Source organism: Chionomys nivalis, chromosome 12 (assembly GCF_950005125.1).
Source record: "Chionomys nivalis chromosome 12, mChiNiv1.1, whole genome shotgun sequence".
NCBI lineage: Eukaryota > Metazoa > Chordata > Mammalia > Rodentia > Cricetidae > Chionomys > Chionomys nivalis.
The window spans coordinates 60,075,555-60,089,096 of NC_080097.1; the positions used below are offsets into that span (position 1 = coordinate 60,075,555).

General features: G+C 48.1%; 1 protein-coding gene across 6 annotated transcripts in view; it reads right to left on the reverse strand.

Moving 5' to 3' along the window:
• Nucleotides 1–4,899, reverse strand: part of Thtpa (thiamine triphosphatase) — a 47,391-nt gene extending 42,492 nt beyond the window's left edge. For 2 of the 6 annotated variants that reach the window (XM_057785707.1, XM_057785709.1), the window contains exon 1: nt 3,974–4,899. The gene's annotated coding sequence lies outside the window, so the exon portion shown is untranslated. Of the gene's footprint in view, nt 1–2,606; nt 2,730–2,845; nt 3,001–3,973 lie in introns of those variants that run through there. The other 4 variants (XM_057785706.1, XM_057785710.1, XM_057785705.1 and 1 more) reach the window with 4 other exon arrangements.
• Between the last annotated feature and the right edge of the window lie 8,643 nt (nt 4,900–13,542).

A 13,542-nucleotide genomic window follows, 5' to 3' on the forward strand; every position in this document is an offset into this window, starting at 1 on the left:
TTGCCTCTAAACACTTCACGTGTACTAATTGTCCTCATGTTAATAGAAACAGAAAAAGCTCATAAAGCAGGAAGTCTCAGGAAAATGTACCCAGTGTCCGTTAGCACTGAAACTATTAACTCACGAGGGAAGGGCCAGAAATGATTGTCGTCTACAGCTGGGAGAAGTAGACGAGAAGTCAAGGAAACTTTGGAAAACTTTCCGAAATCAACCTGAAATCGGGTGGACTGGGCTGGGGCTCTGTTAAAGGAAGGCCTGGAATTGAGAAGTGTTGGGGGGGGGGGGTGTGATTCTCAAAAACTGGTCAGAAACATGGTGCTATAAGGCCACTGTTTCTAGGAGACTGAATTAGGAAGAAAGACCACAGTACTATGGCAGCAGTCGCCACGGCATAAGGGCAGTAGCCGCAGGAACAGAGCCTACAGGAGGAGCGTGGATACAATACGAAAAGACGAAGTGAAACTCCGAGAGGGGGCATTGAGGAAGGCTAGACCAAGACTGTTAAGTTTGAAGAAGAGCAAGGCCAGAGAACATGCCTCTTGGAAGACCCTACACCTTTTGTGGAAGTAGGGATCAAATCCAGGGCCCCAGGAACATGAAGCAGGTGCTCTTCCACTAAACCACACCCCTCTACTTCCACATACCACCACCCCCACTTTTTTTTTTTAAATATAGGGTCTCATGTAGACTAAGTTAGACTTTAACTCTGTGTAGCCCAGGATGACCTTGAACTCTGGGTCTTCTGGCCTCCATGCCTGAATTACAGGCAAGCACAACTGACCCCTTTTTTCTTTTTCTTTTTTAATTTTTAATAACTTCATTCTTTTGAGATGAATTTGAATTGAGAGCACTTGCTCTATAGCTCAAACAGCTCTTAAGCTCCAGATCCTTCCTGCCTCAGCCTCCCGAGCAGCCAAGGTCACAGACCTGTGCTTCTAGGCCCCGGGGGAAGACACCACACTTCGCAAAAACATAACATCAAGTGACAAATCTAGGTGACCCAACTGTATGCCCACCCTGTGACTCCCCTTGATAGAGAAGGAGCCAGCTAATTCTCTAAGCAAAACACAAACAGAGATTAGATAGATAACATTCCCTGACAGTATGAAATGGGTTTCCAGAAACTCCCCAGTGACAGAGGGGTCTGACCAGAAGTTAGTGGAGAAGCAGGCTGAGTGTTCCTAGGTAGAACAGAAAGAGGCTGGGCCTGTCGAGGAGAGTGAGAGAAGCAATACAGCCTTACCCAGCCATCCAGAGTCTTCCCTACAAAACGGGCAGTCAAGAGGAGCTCACTTTGCTCACATCTGTACATCTATGGTTCTTTTCTAACAATACCAAAGCCTGCACAACATCTTCACTGAACCCGAAGAAGGCCACACTGGGCATATCCCAGCAAACAACTCGGGCAACAGTGGTACTTGTCTGCAAGGTGTGGGTGTTTGTCAATACTGCCGTGGGTCCAGCCTTACCCTACATCACAACCCAGGTCTCCAAAAGACAGGGGAGGAGCAGGACCTGTCTCCCCCAACAAAATCCATACAGATCTCATGGGGACACAGAGAACATCAGTCAGTGCTCTGAGCTCATGGTTCTCAATGGGAAGATTTGAGAAACATATGGCAGCCAGTACTTAGAACTGGGAGGAGAAGGAAGTAGGGCTTTGAAAATGTTATCAAGGTGGGGGCAGGGGTCTTCTGTAAAAACTTCTGTCTATTGCAATCCCTGTGCTAACAAGTTACACGTCCTAACTGGACATCACAACTCTCTGCTGTTTACCAGCTACCCTCACTCAGCATGAATATGCCTATATTCCACAACATATATATCACCGGTTTGCCATGAACGATGATCAAGGAAAAACAGAGGTTCAAAGACAAGAAAAATTTAAATGAGACCGACTGCCCTCCAAGATGAATGCCAAGTCATGGAACAGTCTGTCCTAAAGTTTATCCATCTGCAACATGGTTACCTGAGTGTTTGTTTAAAATATATCCTAAGATTAGTCTAGGGGTACAAGCCTGTAATCCCACCCTCTAGAGTGGCTGAGTCAGGAGGTTCACATATTCAAGATAGCCTGGACTACAGAGTTAGTTCAAGGCCAGCCTTGAGCTTAGCAAGACCCCATCTCAAAATAAAAAGCAAAAGGGGGACATAACTCAATGATAGACTGTTCGCCTATCACTCACAAGCCCTGCGTTCAATTCCTAGTACCATAAATCAGTTAAATGTACATTTCTGAACCCCATCGCCATGCCAAGTGAATCAGAAACTCCTGCTGAAATGATCTTTGCTGCTGGCTAAGAGATGCTGTCCTAGCGCGCTCAGTCCCAGTTCTCCAGTCCCCAGAACAACTCTGCTATGCCGGAGGCTCCCACACCGTGACTACCATCACTTCAGGAGATTGAGCCTAAGGCCTCACACATGCTAGGCCAGCGCTCTACCACTAAGCTTTGCCCAATTTGATTTTCTCCTCCTCAGATATATCATCCTCATTACCTGGACAAACACCTTCAACCTTCCAGTCTGCTAGAATCTGATGGTATCATGTGCTTACGGCGGCTTCTGTCTTAACAGCAGAAAACAGTTCTTAAGCACCATCCACTCACCGTGCTGACCGAAGACCTCCTGCTTTCTCTTCTCCCGTGGAAACCCTGCTTCTTCTGAAACTGCCGTCCGCTTCCAGAGATGTCGTGATCAGAACTCCCCCAGCCCAGTGCAACTCCACCCAGGATGGACTTCCTATGAGCAGTCCTTATCTCTTAGAGCCAGCTAGTCTCTCTGACTTTACCCACAGCCACATTTTTCTCCAGATGGTCCAGAATGATGGCCTATAGCCTCTACCTACCCAGGAATTGGGGAAATCCAGTGCTACTGAAGACTCTTGCATAGGGCAGCTTAAAGTTAAAATTTTCAGGGGCTGGAGCATGTCACCACAGGTGCTGGAGATTGTCCTTCAAAGCAATGCCTTCTCTCTCACCATCATTGCTGGGCCCTGGCCTCCTTCCAAGAGTAGATTTCAAAGACAGAAGTTAGTCTGGCCCTATTTGAGGTGCCACTGGGAAATCCCTAAACATAAAATCTCAGTCTTTGTAGAAGTCCCGGGTATCCTGTCTACCTATGTCTCACCTCTCCAGCTCTAGAGTGCTTCTCATTCTTCCACAGGACAGGGGACTAGTTCATCTCAAGCACAGATCAGCAGGAAATGCACAGGTAAAACCCAGCTACTCCCTAACAGCGAAGCCTGAGGTCTCCTTCCACTCTTTTTGGGACTGTCTGAGTAACGGCTTAGCTGTCAAGTCTCTGTCCAGGCCTTTTTACCCTTCCTTTTTTTATTTCCTGTCCTAGCTGCCCAGAGAAGTCCACAGCCACTGGCTTCAGGTGTGGCTGGAGACAATGTCCCCATCCCTCTGTGCTCCAGATTCTTTTGCCTAGCTGCTCAAAAACAGTATAGTACCATTTACATCCCCTTCTTGGGGTTAGTGACAGTAGAAAGACATGAGAATCACGTTCAGAGAGCAGCAGAGGTGAGAACTAGCGAATGGGGCTTCAGTCCGTCTGTGAAGGGCACCTCATATGCCGTTTCCCAACATGGAGCTCTACCCAGCCTTACACCGCCATGCACATGGCCCCTCTCCCTCATTGCCGCCAAGCGGTATCTTGAACAAGTTTGGCGGCTTTGGGTTTGCCGCAGTGCCAGACTCTGAGTCACTGGTCACATGCCAATGCGATACTGCCAATTGTGGCAGCATCTACTTGGTTGGGTGCCAAGCTGTAGGACCCAGATGGTGATGATGAAAGACGGGGGAGGCAGAGAGAGGGGAAGGAGAGGGAGGCACCAGAGAGAAAAAATCCACCACACTTGTAAGAGGGGACAGTACAAATGGGAGCCACAAAAGGCTACCCTTCCCATCACACAGCCCAGTGTCACATGCAACCCCTTCCCTCCGTGAACACCTGCAATAACGGTACATACAGACCAGGCTAGAGGATACGGCCAGCTTCCGCGGCGGCTCACCACTCTTCTTCCTTGGGGGTCTTAGCCATCGCAGGCTTCCTCCATTGTGTCCTCACGGGGTACTCCATCTGCCATCCAGCTCTCCATGCCTAAGAGGGAATGGGAAGGAGGGCCTGGCAGAAAGGAGTCTATTCTCCCAAAGAAAGCATCCTTTATCTCTCCACCTAACTCCTGGCACAGCAAACCCCTCAACCAAATCAGAGGGGGCACCGACAACACCAGAGCGATGCCAGGCTCCATGGGCAGTGCCAGCTTCCCTCACACCCCAGCTTCCCTGCTGTCTTCCCCAGTGTTGTCTTAAAAGGCCACACTGCCAGCCCAAACAAGTTCTCCCTGGGTAGTAGTGGCACAGCCTCCTCCTACCTCTCCCATTCGTTCTTGGCTCTTCCTCATCTACTCTCTTCACCCCACTCCCCAGACTGGAACAGAGAGAACTCCTTCACAGTCCAACACTTCTCAGAGCTCATTCTGGAAGGACAGGGGCGGCAGCACATCCCTCTCCACCGCCTCGCCCCTCTGGTCCCCATAACCCCAGACCTGGGCACAAGCCCAACAGTTGTGATGCCAACAGCTCTTGTGTGCCGCACCTTCCTCCCAGAGCACAAGGACTCCTGTCGCTGCCCCCTCCACTCATCCCCTCTCATCTCCATGGGCACAAGGGTGGCAGCCGCAGTACCAATGCCTGCATTCAGACAGCATGAAGCAACTCATGCACCCTCGCCTCTCCTCCAAGGTCCCACACCTCTCCCCTCCTTCTTCCACTCCATCCTTCTGTCCTTCTAGTTGGATGCTACAGTGGCAACTGCAATGCCAACCCCCACCCATGCCCAGGAGGCTCACATACAACACACGCATATGCCTACATGTACATGCGCGCGCGCACACACACATACACACACACGGCCCCATGAGTGCCAGGCAGCGGTGGCAGACACACAGCAATGCAGTGACTGGTACCCGAGGAGGCAGCCAGATTCGGCACCTGATCCAGTACCCATTTGGGATTGGGTGGTAGGCAGGCAGGCGAAGGGGTGATGGAGGCAGGCGATGGCCCTAGGTTGGCAGCCGATGGAGCTAGGAGAATGGAGGGAACAGATGCTCTTTGCCCAGTCTCCCTCCCTCTCTCTCCTTGAGATCAGTGCCAAGCTGGGGGGATGGGGAGAGGGGAAGATGGGGGAAGGGTGGCATTTGGAGAGCTGGCAGGCGGGGTGGAGGGGAGAGCTGGGTCCGCCCAAGCTGGGCAGTGCCGGCACTGGCTGCCGCCTCTCCACTCTACCATCTGTCTCGCTTCTCTCCCCACCCCCTTTCTCTCTTTCTCTTTCTTTCTCTTTCTCCTTCAACCATAGTAAAATGAAAAGAGGAAGACAGGGTCCTTGTTCCACCCATCCCAACCTCGGTACCCACCCCCTTCTTCCTCCCCACAACTCACCACACCATACCACCACCAAGCCATCTGTGTTCTCTCTCCTCCTGGCTCGGCCACCTTCTTTCACTCGCCTTCACCCTCATGCCAAAACAGGTGCAATTTAAATATATATAATATATATGTCATATATATATATATATATGCACACATATACATACATTAAAAGGCAAGTTAAAAATGAAAACTATTTTCTTTGGAATTTCCTGTCCTTCAGAGTCTGGGTTCTCGTTGCCAATATTTATGTGGCAGGCAAAGGGAGGGGACCCTGTCCTCAGCTGGTGCCCATGAATCCCATGCCAGGGAGGAGGGGTGGCTGGGGTGGGGTGGGGGTGGGGTGGGGTACCGGGAGAGCTCTTTTCATTCTGCGCCTGTGGTTGTTTCTCTTTTCCCTACTCTTCTACTTCCGGAGTAGATTCAAATATATCTAGAGTCTTCCCCACCCCCAGCCCCCCAGCCCTGGTTTCCAGGGCCCCTGTGCCCTTCTCTCCCTGCTTTTGATTTTATTCCTCGATCACCCTTTCCGGTTTTGTGTGTGTGCGTGTGCGTGCGTGCAAGTGTGCTTGCATCCATGGCAGTGGGCACTGTGCCAGCCTCTACACTGCCATCTGCGATGCCTTCTGCAGCTCTGGCTACTTCTCTCTGCCACCTTCAGCTCACAACCCCCCAGCATCCTAGCTCCCCACCCCCGTCCCCAATCATTAATTAGCTACTGAATTAATTAAATCGTGAATACTAATTAACATTCCTACAGGGCAGGCTGCCAGGCTAGGGGTAGAGGAGATGAGAAGACAAGTGGAGATCCGGAGACAGAGAGAACACAGAGGAGACAGACAGAAGGAACCCAAAGGAGGGATGGAGGGGAAAGAACGCAGGGTGGGGACAGACCGGGCAGGGTTGCAGGTGGAGGGCACTGGCATGGAAAGTGGGGTATTAAATACATAGAGAGACGGGAATGCTACGCAGGCTTTGCATCCAAGTGAGACACAGGTGATCAACTTACCTCGGTCCCCTCCTAGGCCAGCTCAGAAACAGGAATGGGGAACTCTCCAGTGGCATGGCTCAGTGGACAAAGGCACTTGGTATCAAACATAGCAGCCCAGAGTTCAATCTCTGAGAACCCCACAGTGGGAGGTGTCCTCTGGCCTTCACACACACACACCATAGCATACATGCCCACACACGTGTGCATGCATGCACACAAATGAATAAGTATAGCAAAAGTAAATAAATAAAGGTTCCCTCTATAAAAAGAAAGAAAGAAAACCAACTCCGGAACTGTGAGTCCACAGCTATGACCTGTCTGCCTGTCCCTGGCCCGCGGACCCAGTTAGCAGATTCTCCCCAAGGCCCATGTGGAACCCCTCCTCTTCTGGCCACAACAGGCACTAGACACACACTTGGCGCACATGCAGGCAAAACACTCATACACATAAAAATAAATAAATCTTTAAAAAACTCAACATTACATTTAAAACAAAGAAAACAACTGTTAAACTGTTAGCAGTGCTTAGCCTACCTATTCTCAAACTCATTAGGCCATGGAGCCGTGTGCGTGTTTAATTTATTAGCAGGGGCACGTGTACACTGCGGAGCATGTTAGAGACCAGAGAACGACTTGTGGAAACCAGTTCTCTTCCACTGCGGATCCTTGAGGTAGAACTTCGCTGTCAGGTTTGACAGCAGATAACTTTATGTGCTGAACCAATTCAGTGACCTTCTGTTTTGTTTTCCTGAGACAGGGTCTTGCTATGGAGCCCAGGCTGACCCCAAACTCAGTGCATAGCCCAGGTTGTCCTTAAATGAGCAGCTATTCTCCTGAGCGCGCGAGGATTAAAAGATCGAACCCATGACCTTGTGTGAGTTAGACCAATGCTCCACTATGGGCTCGACCTGCAGCCCTTAATTTTCCTTTCTTCGCACAATGTTCTCTGCTTAGTGGAAAGCCCTGCATCAGACGATCAGGGGAAGTTTTGGTCTAGAAGATGGCAGACAGACCCATTGTCTCAAGGAAAGAGGATTCTTTTTTGTTGTTGTTGTTATTTGTTTGTTTTTGAGACAAGGACTGTCTGCGTAGCCTTGGCTGTGCTGGAAGTAATTACGTAGACCAGGCTGACCTCAAACCCACAGAGATCCACCAGCTTCTGCCACCCCAGTGCTGGGATTAAAAGTGGGCCACCACACCCAGACGGGTGACGGGGATTCTATGAGTCCAAAAAGAACAGCATAGAGCTCCAATGTCCAGATATGAAGCAGAAGTATGAAGTCAGCGCCCAGAGGGGAAGCCTATCGCTCTGTAGAGTCACGGTGTCTTAGGGTCCCTATTGCTGCGATGAAGCACCATGACCAAAGAAGCTTGGGGAGGGAGGTTGATTTGACTGACACTTCCACACTGCAGTTCATCATCAAAGGAGGTCAGGACAGGAACTCAAATGGCAGGAACCTGGAGGCAGGAGCTGATGCAGAGGCTAGCGAGAGGGTGTTGTTTGCTTTGCTTTTATTTTTGTTTACTTTATTTTTCTTTGTATAACAGTTCTGACTGTCCTGGAAATTGCTCTGTAGACCAGACTGGCCTTGAACTCCCGGAGATCCACCTGCCTCTGTCTTTCAAGTGCTGGGATTAAAGGCACGCGCCACCACAGCCTGGCTTCTAAGCCCAATTTTATGGAGGCATTTTCTCAGTTGAGGCTCCTTCTTCTCTGATGACTCCAGCTTGTGTCAAGTTGGGGTAAGATGATCACGCACACACAGACCAAGACTTTGGATAGACTCCTTAGCAACCATCAAGTCTAACTGCGAGTCACCTGGGACTCTGGGTGGGTATGGCATGTCAGTAATCTCAGCACTCCTGGGACAAGGCCAGAAGAGGATTTGTCAGTCACACATGGCTTCTATGGAGCTTGACACATCCTCCCTTTACTGGTCTGGTCTTCCCACTCCTGCCCTGGCCTTCTCCTGCCATTGGGCCCTGCAGCATCTGGGAGCCTCAGAAGACTACCCCCCACTCTGTAGGGAAGTGAGCCGTCACAGGAGCTATGCAGCACACAGTTGGCCCCTGTTCTGAGCATCCTGGTCCAGAACCTTGTTCTAGCTGCCTTTGCCCTCTCTTCTGGACTGTTCTCATGCTACACGGCGCTGCTGTGCTATGAACCTGGCTTCCTCTTCTATCACAGCCTCAATCCCATGCCGTCTCGAGGCTCAGGCACCTCCAGGCACATTTCTAGAGACTTTCCCTGCTGTATTTGGTTTGCCCCATCCCTGAGGCCCTTAACCTCTACCTCAGGATAATCTCTCTCTCCCTCTCTGTGTGTGTGTGTGGTGTGTATGTGCTTTTGCCCGCATGTATGCATGCATGTGTACTGTGTGTGTGCCTGGGGCCCAAGGAGGCCAGAAGATGGCATTGGATCCTCTGGGGCTCGATGTTACAGACAATTGTGAGCTACACATATGTGCCAAGACTCAAACCTGGGTCCTCTGCAAAAGCAATGAGTGCTCTAACCTGCAGAGCCGTTCCTCCAGGGCCAAGATAAAATGCCTCATCTTATGACTGGGTGGTGGTGGCACACACTTTTTGTCTCAACACTTGGGAGGCAGAGGTGGTCAGATCTCTGTGAGTTCAAGGCCAGCCTGGTCTACAGAGGGAGTTCCAGGACAGCCAGGACTACACAGCGAACCCCTGTCTCACATTAGCTCGGATGTGTGATCCACTGGCGTGAAGAGACTCTAAGCCAGGCCTCCATGAACTTCTGAATATCACTCTCATGTGACCCACTTCTCTACTGCCATCTTTCTTTTTTTTTTTTTTTTTTTTTTTTTTGGCCCACTCATGGATAAAGGGGACAAAGTAAAGTTCCTTTTTCAATCAGAGAAAGTGAGAGAGAAAGGAGAAAGAAACATTTTTCACAGGATGTAGTTGTTTGTTCTATGCACATATACACACACAGTTTTCACTGTCTCCCTCGGCATCTCTATGCTAGCCCCGAGCATGCCAGCAAGAACAGCAGAAAGAAAACCAAGCCTCTCTCTTGAGATTCCCCACTTTCTGCAACTCTTTTTTAAGGAGCCCCACACCTGTACACCCAGGGTACATCTGGCTTTCTGTTTTCTAACAAAAAAGAAAAAGAAAAGAAAAGAAAAAGAAAGAAAGAAAATAAGAAGTCTTCCTTTTGCTTTAGAATATTCAAATCCTTATAAACACCCCCCCCTTCCAAAACAACAGGAGAGCTGCAGAGACAGCTGGACGGGTAAGCACTTGCTGCACAAGCATGAGACTCTGTTTCCTATCTCTGTCACCATAGAAGAAGCTAGGCATGGCCCCACGCACCTTTCACCCCAGCGTTGAGGGTGGGCAAAGACAGAAGGACCCCTGGGTTTGCTGGATGCTAGCTCATTCAGTGAGAGACCCTGTCTTGACACTTGACAAAATAAGGTCAAAAGTGACAGAGTAGATACCCAATGTTCTTTTCTGGTACACACACACACACACACACACACACACAATGGTGGAGAGCATGATAGTCAAGGGCTCTACCAAAAACCACAACCCCGCCTTCAGAACATAGTTTTTTTGTTTTGTTTTGTTTTATTCTTTTTTTGTTTTGTTTTGTTTAGATAAGGTTTCTCTCCCATAGTTTTTAAAGAAAGCTATCTTTGCTGAATTATGCCTTCTCCTGTCATTGAGAAGGAAAAACCCAGCTTGCTAGAATCATGGTCTAACCCAGCTCACTTTCCCTTCCAGAGTCTGCTTTTCTCTCTGGCACCTCAGCACTGTGCCATCGTCAGCAGCAGAGGCAGCACAGGGCTTCAGACAACTGATGACAACTGAGTTACCGACAACGAACACAGCCAAACCTGGCCAGCTCCCTGCCATGTGGCAGTCGGCTACAAAATTCAGTATTGATACACTGTATACATTCTCTTCTGGAACCCGCCCTCTGCCTAACAAGCATTCTCTAAGCTTCCTACTGTCAGTGGTGAAGAAGAGGGGGAAGCTGGCCCCTGGATGGATGGCCAAGCCAGGTGAACAGGAATAACTCCTCAGTGCCCATCACTTCTAGAGATTCCCAGCATGAACTACCTACTTTCACCCTCCTACCCAGATAGGCACCCCATGTGAGGGTTTTTGCACTAGCTACTCTCTGGGCATTTCCCATATAACTATACAGTCTTCCTGCTCTTTGTTGGCTGTGACGACTTTTCTTCGTGGTCAACTTTTAGAAGAACATTTGGAATGAACTGCAATTCAGAAACGGAGGGCACACCAGTGAGGTTTTTTTTCTTTCTTCTCTTTTTTTCTTTTTTCTTTTCTTTTTTTCTTTTTTTGACTTGGTTTGAAGCAGGTGAATCTACTTCTCCACTTCTAATCCAGACCTCTGAAGTAGGAAGCCGGCTTTGATCCAGATCTTGAGTTAGGAAGACACACCTTCAATCTGGACCACTCCTTCTGCTGGAAGCCTATGTATATATAGGCCATGGAAGAAGGAAGCTTTGCTCTTTGCCTGCTTGCTCTTGCTTTGATAGCAAGTCTATTCCTTCACTGGTACTGGAGCCTTTTAATTCAGGGTTCCAACATCTACTGAAGACCAACCAAGGCATCAAGTCTTGTAGATTGAGCAACTTGTGGAGTTCATAGCCAGCCATTGTTGGATTAGTTGAACCGTAGCCTGTAAGACTGTCTAATAAATCCCTTTCCTATATGAATAAGAATGAAAGAATGATTCTATAAATTCTGTACTCTAGAGAACCCTGCCCAATACATTGGCTGAGGCCTATTCTTATCTCTCTATTTAATACAGCAATCTGTTCCCTTTACCAAATTCGCATTACATATATTATCTCCTGACATATCACATAACTTGATCATTATGTTTGCGGTCTGCCTCCTGTTTCACCTGTGACAGGCACACTACAAGGGTGAGAATCTTGGCTTTGCTTGCTGGTGTAACCTACCCTAAGCGCCAGCAACAGTGCTACATAGGAGGTACCAACAAGTATTTACTAAATGAACAGACCCCAGACTGTAACGTGTCTGCTTAGGCAGACTAGTCTGTTTAGTTCACTATCTGGGATTGGGAGCAAAGAGAGAGATGAGATATGACTCTGGGTTCTGGGTTCCAGAAAGGTGGGTGGCTAGAAGTCCCCCACCCTCTTGTCTTCATCGAGGCTTCAGACATATGGCCAGCAGCAGGTGCTGGAGAATGGAGAGAATGTTTTCTAACGAACTTAACCTCCTTCTCCATTTGCATCCAGGGAGGTTGTTTGCTTGTTCATGGACTCCAGCCTTCAACTCTGGGTCAGACAGAAAAAGCTTCCAGAGCCAAGGAGCTCTCGCTTGAATAAGCATAAAGAATCACCTGATAGTGCTGGGGAGATGACTTAGCAATTCAGAAGACCTAGTTGCTCTTCCAGAAGACCTAGGTTCAATTCTCAGTACTCACATGGCAGCTCACAATTGTCTGTAACTCCAGTTCCAGGGGATTTGACACCTTTGCACAGACATACATGAAGGAAAAATGTCAGTGCACTTAAAAATAAATAAATCTTGAGAGAAAGAGAGAGAGGAAAGAAAGGAAGGAAGAAAGGAAGAAAGAGGGAGAGAGAGAGAGAGAGAGAGAGAGAGAGAGAGGGAAATAAAGAAGGAATTATCTCCTGATAATGTAAAGGTTTAGAGTATTTGTTGCTCTTGCAGAGGACCCAGGTTCAATTCCCGGCACCACATAGTAGCTCACAATGGTCCATAACTTCCCTGCCAAGGGGTCTGGTACCCTCTTCTGTCCTCCTCAGGCACCAAGCATATATGTGGTACAGATACATACAAGCAGGTAAAACATACACACACACACACACAATAAATCTTTAAAAAGAATTGTCTTATAAGGGTCAGTGCTATGGCTCAATGGATAAAGGTGCTTGCTGTCAAGCCTGAAGAAATGACCTGAATTTGAATCTCAGAACCTACATGGTAGAAGGAAAGGACTGATTCCTGCAGGTACACCTGTGACACACAAGAGTGCAAACATTCGATACACAGAAATAAGTAAATAAACAGAAGTGTTGGCCGGGCGGTGGTGGCGCACACCTTTAATCCCAGCACTCGGGAGGCAGAGGCAGGCAGATCTCTGTGAGTTCGAGGCTAACGTGGTCTACAAGAGCTAGTTCCAGGACAGGCTCCAAAACCACAGAGAAACCCTGTCTCGAAAAACCAAAAAAAAAAAAAAGAAGCTAGAGCTAATGGGCCAAGCAGTGTTTTAAATAATACAGTTTCTGTGTGATTAATTTGGGGCTAAAAAGCCAAAAACAAACAAGCAGCCTGCTGCTACATATAACATTTACTTTATTTATTTATTTATTTATTTATTTATTTATTTATTTATTTTGCTTTTTCGAGACAAGGTTTCTCTGTGGTTTTGGAGCCTGTCCTGGATCTAGCTCTTGTAGACCAGGCTGGTCTCGAACTCACAGAGATCCGCCTGCCTCTGCCTCCCAAGTGCTGGGATTAAAGGCGTGCGCCACCACCGCCCGGCTAGCTCTAGCTTCTTATGGGTTAACTTAATTTAATCCATTTTTATTAATCTGTGTGTCGCCACGAGGCTGTAGCTTACTGGATAAAATTCTCAGCATCTGTCTCTGGTGGCTCTATGGTGTCTTTCTTTCTCTCCACCTTCCTTCTCCCAGCATTCAATCATCCAGTCCCCCCCTCCCCACCTACCTAAGTTCTGCCCTATCAACAGGCCAAGGCAGTTTCTTTATTCATTAACCAATAAAAGCAACACATAGACAGAAGGACCTCCCACACCATTTCCCCTTTTCTGTTTAAACAAAAAGGAAGGCTTTAACTTTAACATAGTAAAATTACATATAACAAAACAGTTATCAAGTAAGAATTACAGTTACAATATTTATATCTACTTTATCTTTTATCATAACTAAGGAAAACTAAAACTATAAATTTTTTAACTCCATCAAAGACTCCAGAAAGATATAATATTACCTAAGTAAACAGGAAGTACATTGTAAGCAACTTTCAAAACTCTAGAATTGACAGAAGTATCTCACTGCCTGGACAGTCACCCAAAGTTTTTCTGTACTGTTGGGGCATCCATCT